Raw genomic sequence first — 8,915 nt, forward strand, 5'->3', positions numbered from 1 at the left:
AAACATTGCTTTAGCTGTCAATCGGTACTTTGATCGAGGGTAGTCATTCCTGATAAAGAGACACCAGGAATAGCTTTGAAGACTCTGTTGGAAAGTATAGCTCTTGGTGACAAAGATACTCTGCAGTTTCATGGAATTTATGTAATAAAACGACACTTAAGAAAAACCTGCTTGGTATATGCGAGCTGCAGTTTTTAGCTGCGATGAATAAAAATGCAATACGTCAGTCGTAAATCACATGTATTTGTTATAGCTTATGCTTATAAAAAAAGAAAGAAAGATTCTTAAAACTAAATTTTTCCTTCTTTTCATCTGACCATGTTTGTTGACATTTCTCATTAAGCTACCAACATTTCTAATGTCCTTTTTCCGCTATGTGAAGTAACTGCTGTCTAAAAAACGTCTAGCAATTCGTTTTCTATTTTCCTACAAATGTCACACCCAGCATTTACGAAGTGGGGATTAGGGGATAAAATAAACAGGTTTTTTATACAAAAAGGCTTCGATGCCCAAAATGTTAAGAACAAGGTAAGAAGATTTTTAAGGTTTTGGGGACTTGAAAACACCTGTTTTCTTAAAAAAATGGACAAAAATACTCAGAAAATGGTGAAATTAAGAAAATTTTAAGAACATGTTTAGGTTTACAACTCAAAAAGTTAAGAACATCCGAAGGCTTCAAAAATTTTGAATGTTTTTATATAAAAACGTGTACTGTCCTGTAGTGCAATCACCCTGTCTCACCCTCCCGGTGAAATTGTTTTCCATAATGGGGATAAAGCCATCGAAATCCCAAAAGGGATACCGTAGGAGTTCGATTGTTTCTAACTCAAAAAATCCAGTTGGATTGTTTTGGAGTGCAATTTTTGGCATTGTATATCTCAATGGAAATGAAATCAAAGTCATTTTCCCACTGGGGCTGAATTTCCATCAGAGTCGAAATTTCGAACAAATTTTCCAGAGGATAGGGTGGTCTCACCGGGTCTGTGACACGTGGGTATGTTCTAGGTCTTCATGGTTTTAGCAACTATAATACTTACATCTGATTTTCCTTAAGAAATACACATATTTTTATTTGAAAACGTTTAAAACACAACATATCATATTGAGCCTGGTGAAAGGGCACATACTTCCTGAAGAAAAATTTTCCATTTAAAAATAAACAATCAAATTTTTATTACGTTCTGATTTGCCTGCTTACCACGTATAAACCAGAAACAACAGTAATTCGGTAATTCATGGAATGAAAACTTCATTTTTTGGTTTGCCTCAAGAAATACAATGTCCCCATCAGTTTTTTTCAAGAAGAAGAAATTTCAATTTTCTATATAATTTTATTATAATCATAACCCCAAAGTTTATCCTCGATTAATTATTTAACTCTCATACAACAACTAAATAAAAATTCTTTCCATTCATTTATTGTGTCCTCTCAACTACCAAGATAACAAAACTTCTTTCATAATTCCTATTATGTGAGAGAGAGAGAGAGAGAGAAAAATCACTACAAATTTTTGATTTAAAAAAAGATTTCTATTTTCATTGTCTGTTGATTTGGTAATAATATTATAAAGAACCACCCTCCTTTTTGATTGATTGCTAAGCCATTTCACTCTCCATCATAGAGAGTTTTTTTTGTTTATTTTGTGTTTATAAGAATCATCTTAGTAGATTTTTTATAAGCATTTTATTTTATATGATGATTTGATGGAGATAAAAAAATACCGGGTGTACGAAAGTTGTGTTTTTACGCTTTCCTTGTCTCAAAAGAAACATCAAGTTATTTATGAGTCATCCGGTAAATGAAATTGATTACTAGAGAAACGTTGTTAAATTAACGAACAAATAAACTGGATACTTTGTAGCTTTTAAGAAGGAAAAAAAGATCATGTATCATTATCCCGATATCTGTATTCGACGGTTGACCTAATTTCGTCAGAACTCTCATTCGAAAAATTGTGCTGGCTTCGCTTCTCCTTGAATTTCGAAGTCATTCCCCTTTATAATAAACTATATTTTATTCAACCTTTTCTTATAAAATTCAAATAAAATATCTTCAAGACCAAGGTGCTGGAGAGCATAAGCTTAACCTGCTTTTTCTTGAAAAGAAGATTCTCTATAGTGACGGCAAAGGCGACATAGCAATTATCCCTAATTAGGGAAGATTAAAGGTTAATTAATTCCAGGCTTTGCTTTTCTTTTTCTACGTTTTCCCTGGTGAGAATGAACACTATTTAGTTAAGTGGAATGCCAATGTCATTTAGTCATTTATATGCATCTGTGTCTCGCGTGCACAGAACCAGCGGTGTCTGGACAGCGCTTAGCGTTCCAACTTGAAAAAGGAGGAATTCCTACTTCGTAAGGAATGGGTCCATTCCCCAAGGGGAAGTCTCATATCATTTATCCCTCTTATCGGGAAAAAAATCAAAACAAATCTCGTACCCTTTCCTTTGAGATATACCTTTGCAGATAAAAACTTGAGCACCTTGCTGAGATTTCAGAATGAATTTTTTTCTAGTGAATAAAGTTGTTTAATGCTAGGGATTTCATAATGTCTAGACTACCGGAACCGGTTAACACAACATAACATATTATCCTAAGACTATTGTTGATTTGTTATCCCACCCTGGAAGCTATTAGCCTCCGTCTCGGAAGAGGACTGGGCCTGAATTTGCGGACGTTTTCACAGTTTCACTTTCGTTTTCGGCTATGCGACAGCGTTTTCAAGCAGAAAGCAGAGGAAATCTGTGAAATTATGGCAGGGAATGCTAACCTATTTTTCCAGTGTTTCTCAAGATTGGAGCAAGATTATTGTTCTAGAAAGTTCATAAAGGCCTAATAGTTTCATAATTAGTATGATTTCATCAGAAAAAACATTTACACCAAAGCTCCTTATTGATATGTGAAGGCTACCAAAAATAGCAATGTCCTCCATCAGAACAACTTTAACATAATGGACAAGGACAGTCAAGAAGTCTACTTTGTTGAAAATTTGCACAAAATACTTAGAGAAAATGGTACTATGGAAGCCCATTCTATACTCCTAAATGATAGTTGAAAGATCAGCAGTTGAGAGGGTTGATTAGAATAGAACTCAAAGCACACAATAAAGTATATACATATGTATTTGTCCAGAAAGAACTGGCATGTTGTTTGCTTTGTTTTGGTGTTTAAAAATATGTACTTATCAGTCCTAAAAAATACAAATTGCAATGAGTCTGCTGGTTAAATGTTACTATATTTACAAGAAAAGATTACTGAAAAAAATACTACTGTGTGTACTACTGATGAACTAAACTCAAAAACTAAAACTTTACCATAAATTTACATTACGACAATTTAAAAATCTATCTTTAATAGCAACAAAGAAAAAAACATGGCTCAAAGCTTTAAAAACAGAGCTAGTCAGAGCTTCAATTCAGTAGGTATAGAGCTTTCAAAATTTGAAAACAGACACTGCATTGGTATTACTACAAGACATACTATCCACACGGTTTTTTCGATTCATGAAAAAAAATAAAGTATTTATCAAAAAAAGGTTCTCTTTTTTTTGGTAATCAATTCCAACAAACAACAACAATCAATATAACAGTTTTTTGAAAACCATCCCACAGTGTAAACATTATCAACCAACTAAACCCACACCGCCAAATTGTAAAAATAAGTCAATATAATTTCTATCAACAATTTCTCGTAAAATGTTTTTTTCCAACATTCTGATACCAATCATGGCTGGAGGCATCATGTGTAGAATGACTGTGTGGTATTTCATTGCTTTTAATGATCACGATACCAAACATCAACCAAACAAAACTGACGCAAAGCCAAATCTGTCGATTAAAAATTTCCATGAAAATTATAATTGAAACTTATCTCGTAAAATGCTTTCTTCAACATTCTGGAGGTGTTCAAAGTTAGAGGTATCATATGTAGAGCCAAGAAATACATGAAAAGTCATTTGCTATCCCATTTGCCATGAGATATATGAGTCAACAAATCAAACAAAAACCAACAAATCATGTCTCTTCACTTTCATGTCACATCGTGTTTATATGGGAATCAGAAAGCCAATCCACAAGAAGAGCCATCTTCCTTTATTATGGAGTGTTCCAAAACTATTGGTAGGTTGTTTGGAAGTAAAGAAACTCACACAGTTTGTTTTATTTTGAAGATTTAACTTGAAAGCAAACTGCATCTTTCCAGCAGAAACTCATGTTTCAACCTGCTACATAACATTGGTCAGTCGGGTCTGCTACTAACATGTAATAGTTTTATTATAGCCGAGCTTGAGAATCCGTAGGCAGAACTTGTATCATGTATTATGTGTATAATTATGTCAGTCGACTTGAATCATGATACATTACTCACATTTCACTGGATGCATTTTCGCTGTGAAATTATCCGCAAAATTTTCTGACCGCGTTCTGAGACGGAGGCTAATACATGAACAACTTAACTAGAATTCGAAAACAAAAACAAAGATGTATGTAGCTGTCGCAAATTAATTTGCAGCTGAGACAAAAATGGCTTTAATGGCTTTGATAGAATTTGAGTTGCGATTTTTTGCTCGTTGAAAAGATATTTGCAAGTGGAATATTATCAAGCAAAGAAAATGAAAAATAAAGAATGAAAGTGAAAAATGAAGAATAAAAAAATGAACTTCTTGTAGAAATGTGGTATAGTTACAATTTTGACAGGAGTGATTCTGAATGAAAACGGCTAAATTTCAATCAAATATTGCGCCAAAATAGTGTGAATCGAGTATGATGCAAGAACTGTCCCATACACGTTTTTTAATAAGAACATCCAAATATTTTGTCTTAACTTTTTTAGTTTTAAAGGTTTTGTTTTCACATAAGTGTTCCCGTTTCATATCAGACACATATTTCATATCAGGACGGTGTCTGCCTATTGTTATATTATGCTGATATAAGCAAAAAAGTTTTTCTTTTCCTCTTTCTGACCAACCTTGCTCCACATGCGATTCAAAGTCCAGTAGAAATTAGGGTCGACCTAGAAAAAATTATTATAAAAGGTTTCTATATACCGTTGGAAAGATAATTTTATCAGCTTTCCAAAAATGAAACCGGTCAATTTTTTCATCCTGGGGAAAAAAAGTTATGGACCAAACAGTGACAGGTGGCAAAAACCCCAAAATGCAGAAAATGAGTTTTTGAAATATCTTTTAAATCGTCTGTAACTTACGATGTCAGCAAGGTATGACCTTCAAATTTTGCAAAATGCTTGAAAATGAAATACTAAAAGATGAGCAAAAATGCCCAAAACGTCATCAAAAAATGCATTTTCAGACAAAAATTGACTTTTTTCATATTTTTCAAAAATCGACTGGGGTAAAATTTGATTTCAAAATATAAAGTTTTTTTATTCTTCTGATTTAAAAGTATTTCATAACAAAACGTGACAGAAACAAGTATATATGCATGCTAGCTTAATTAATAGCTTCAAATAAAATCTAAAAACATTATGCTAGACAATGTATCTAAATAAAAAATGATCAAGCCTTGTCATAAAAAATTGAAAATCGAAGCATTTTTCATATAAGAAAATCTTTTATAAGCACACTTGAAGCTACGAATTAGCTATTATTAAACTGATGTTTTAAGTTTCACTAGTCATTTATCAGCCAGTCTAGAATTTGCCTGCCTCCTGTAATCAATCAAAATTTAAAGGTTTAAAATCAAAGATCAAAGATTAAAGATATCCATAAAGTTCCTTCTTCGTCTTCATTATATAAAGCATTAAGATCCTCCTATCCTCAGAATCGTTAGTATCGTCAGTTTCATCAGTGTTCGTGAGAGGTGCATTGGCACTCCTTACAAAGATAAGTACATTTCAGTCCAACTCTACGACACGTGCACCTGTAAGTAGATCACACATACCTTTACAGCCACAACGAATAACTTTCAATAGATCAGAGAGACCAGCTTTGATATCTGTCATGATTGGAGTAAAGGATTCAGCCACCATCTGCCACCCCCAGTTAAGTGGCATGTTGTCGGTATTTCTGAGCTCTCGCCATACTTTCAACTGGTGATACACGCGTAAGCCATGGTAATAAGCTGCCCTAGGTGATGGCGGTAGCATTGAAGGGTCGATGACAGCACGATTTGACAAAACCATTTGCTCGTACTTCTTCTTCCGTATAGTTGGCAATGTATCCGTTGAAGAGTACAAGAGTTCAAACAGCCTTATCGCGATATCACCAATTTTCTCGGGAGAATTTTCTTTGTAGAATTCTCTGACGAGTGACTGAATTTCGGTTGATTCTTCTATTTTGTTGAAGATTGACGTCTTTCCGAAATTGTGAATTGCCGATGTCGTATCACAACCAGTGAATGCGTGGGCAAACAAAATGAAATCTGCAATATGTGTGTTGCTTTGAAGAATTTCTGATACGTTGTAGCATTCTCTTTGCTTGCCTTTCTTTTTAGTCATATCGACCATGAAAATCTCCTTCAGTGACGAATCTTTGGCGATGTGATGCAACAGCAAACAAAGAATATCAGTGTCGTCAGAGTAGATAACAACAGACAAATCCTTAGCAGCATTCAACGCCTTTTTGACAATGGTTGTGTCTGCATCGCTTGGACACTCGACCACTTTGAAGTTGCGCTCTCTTAGGTAACCTGCCAGGTATGCAACAAATCTTTCTTTGTTATGGTAGTTCCCAAGAAAGGTTTTTCTGTTGGCTGGACAAGGATTCGCCGCTTTGATTTCGACTTCTTGAGAAGCACTCCCAGATCGCTTTTGGTGAGTTGAATCGTTAGCCGACAAGCTGTATCCGTCAAAAACTATTGTATCGATGTTGTGATTTGTGAGAAATACTGCATACCTTTGAAAAATGACGCGGAATGTTTCATCTCTTTTCCAGTCACAACACCACAGCAGACCACCACCATCAACAATACGAGTTGTTTCTGGAATGCTAACAGCAGGATTCCCACTTCTAAGGTATGGTTTTAAAACTGATTTCGGCGATGTTCGCATGATGCCATCTTTAAACAGGGACAATGGATATGGCGATAACTCGTAATTGAAGTAATCAACGATATCATTCTCAGGCTTTCGTTCAACTAGGACGATCAGACGTAGGAAGAGAGTCAGCGGATCGACGGATACTTTTTCTTTCTCGATGCTGACGTTGGAATACAAGCTTTTGAATACAACGATTGATCTTCTAATTCTTTGTGGATAGCAGCCCCGGTTGTGTCGGCTTTGTCACATGTCAATCGCTTTTCTAGGTCTACCAGCCCTGTGTCAAGTGAAATAAGATCTTTACTGATGGTAAATGGGTTTCGGTCATCAAACCATCTCTGAAACCAAAGTATTAATTCTCGTTAAATACGACTTTTGTAATGGATAATTCAGCTAGGTTAGACTTAGATTCCCCTGTTTAAATCAGCGATCCAAACAAAAAGAGACCCATAAAACTAAGTAGGCCAGACAATAGTCATGCACGCACAGTTAGAATAGAAATAGAAGGAATTTGGAAGAAATCAGAAAGAATGAAAGTTACCTTAATTTTGAGGAAATGTTCGTAATCTCGCTTGATTCTACCAACAAAAAGTTCTTTGTGCTTAGATGTTGATTGTGGTTTGGTTGAGACGATTGTATTCATGGTGTCTGATATTTCCGCACATCGGTGCATCGTTTTAGTCCAGACTTGTAAAACGTTTTAGGTAATCCATTTAGCCACGACTCCTGATCTACCCTTCAAAGACTTCATCAATATTTTTTCAATGGAAAGGTCTGTCCAAAGACCAGCCCAATTCTTTAAGGTTCTTCGGACAGTGTGGTTACCCTTCAACAGCTGATCGTACACCTCCGGTTGCGCAGTTTCCAATTCAGTGACAGATTGAAGATACAATCTGCAGGACTTGGCGTAGTTGTTGTGTCCTGTTGCAGCAAAAAGATTGAGCATGGCATAGGTTGAGGAGATGTGCAATTTCCAATCATTAGTTCTTTCTGCCCTGATGAAATCTTGCACAACGTTGACGTAACGGATGTAGCTTGAGCATAGGGCAGCTGTCCTGGATGATTCTGATAACTCTTTATGTTTAGCTTCAACCCATTTGCTTAGCTTGGTGCTGATTTCTTCTCCTTCGTGCACGGGGGGGGGGGTCAATAGCATTGTAGCACTGCTCCAGTTCTTCTTTTTCTTTGTTGGTGAGCTTGTTCCAGAACTCTTCCATCAAGATGGATTGTACGCCAGTTGCGCAAAGTAGATGACCACGAACGGATCTGGAATATGCTTAGCCAGTGAACATGTGTCCAACTGTTACAGGTGCATAAGCTGTTTCGAGAGCTTTGTTCAACCCAGATCCCTGCATAAGGTTTCCAAAAAGCTCGACTTTTCTTCAATAAAAAGCGGTTGAAAAATATCAAACAAATACACAGAGGCTGCTTATGTTAGTTGCTAAAAAAAGGTGTGAAGTAATTGGGGGGTACTAGGGTTGCGAGCTGACGGGGGGGGTGCCGCCCGACTTTCGAACTTTGGACCCTTACCGGGAATAAAGAGGAGAAAACAAAGGAAATTTTTGGGAATTTTACTACCCTTAGCGGGAGAAATTTGACCAAATTTCGATCTTTCAGGGGGTAAAAAGTTGAAATTTTCCTATTTTTCCGACCCTTAGTGGGATTGAAATTTGATTTTCTGATTTTTGCGACCCTTAGCGGGACTTTGAAAGTCCAAAAATGGTACCCTTAAGCGCGCGGCACATACCGTACCCTCCATTTGCCTAAGTACCCCCCCCCCCCCCCCGGGAATTGATATAATTAAACATTAAATGCTTAGATAGGAAGTCAATGAATTTCAGAAAGAAAGTATCAAAATTGCTGACCAATTAATCCCAGTCATTTTCACATATCAAGCTTATTATCGAGAGGAGTTCTGGTCA

The 8,915-nt window shown here is 36.0% G+C and overlaps 1 long non-coding RNA gene across 1 annotated transcript in view; it reads left to right on the top strand.

The window, feature by feature from the left end:
• The window catches only part of LOC136818506 (uncharacterized), an 83,425-nt gene that overhangs the window by 869 nt on the left and 73,641 nt on the right, over nt 1–8,915 (top strand). The gene's annotated exons all lie outside the window — the stretch shown is intronic.

This window comes from Clytia hemisphaerica, unplaced genomic scaffold, assembly GCF_902728285.1.
Source record: "Clytia hemisphaerica strain Z4C2 unplaced genomic scaffold, Clytia hemisphaerica genome assembly, whole genome shotgun sequence".
Taxonomy (NCBI): domain Eukaryota; kingdom Metazoa; phylum Cnidaria; class Hydrozoa; order Leptothecata; family Clytiidae; genus Clytia; species Clytia hemisphaerica.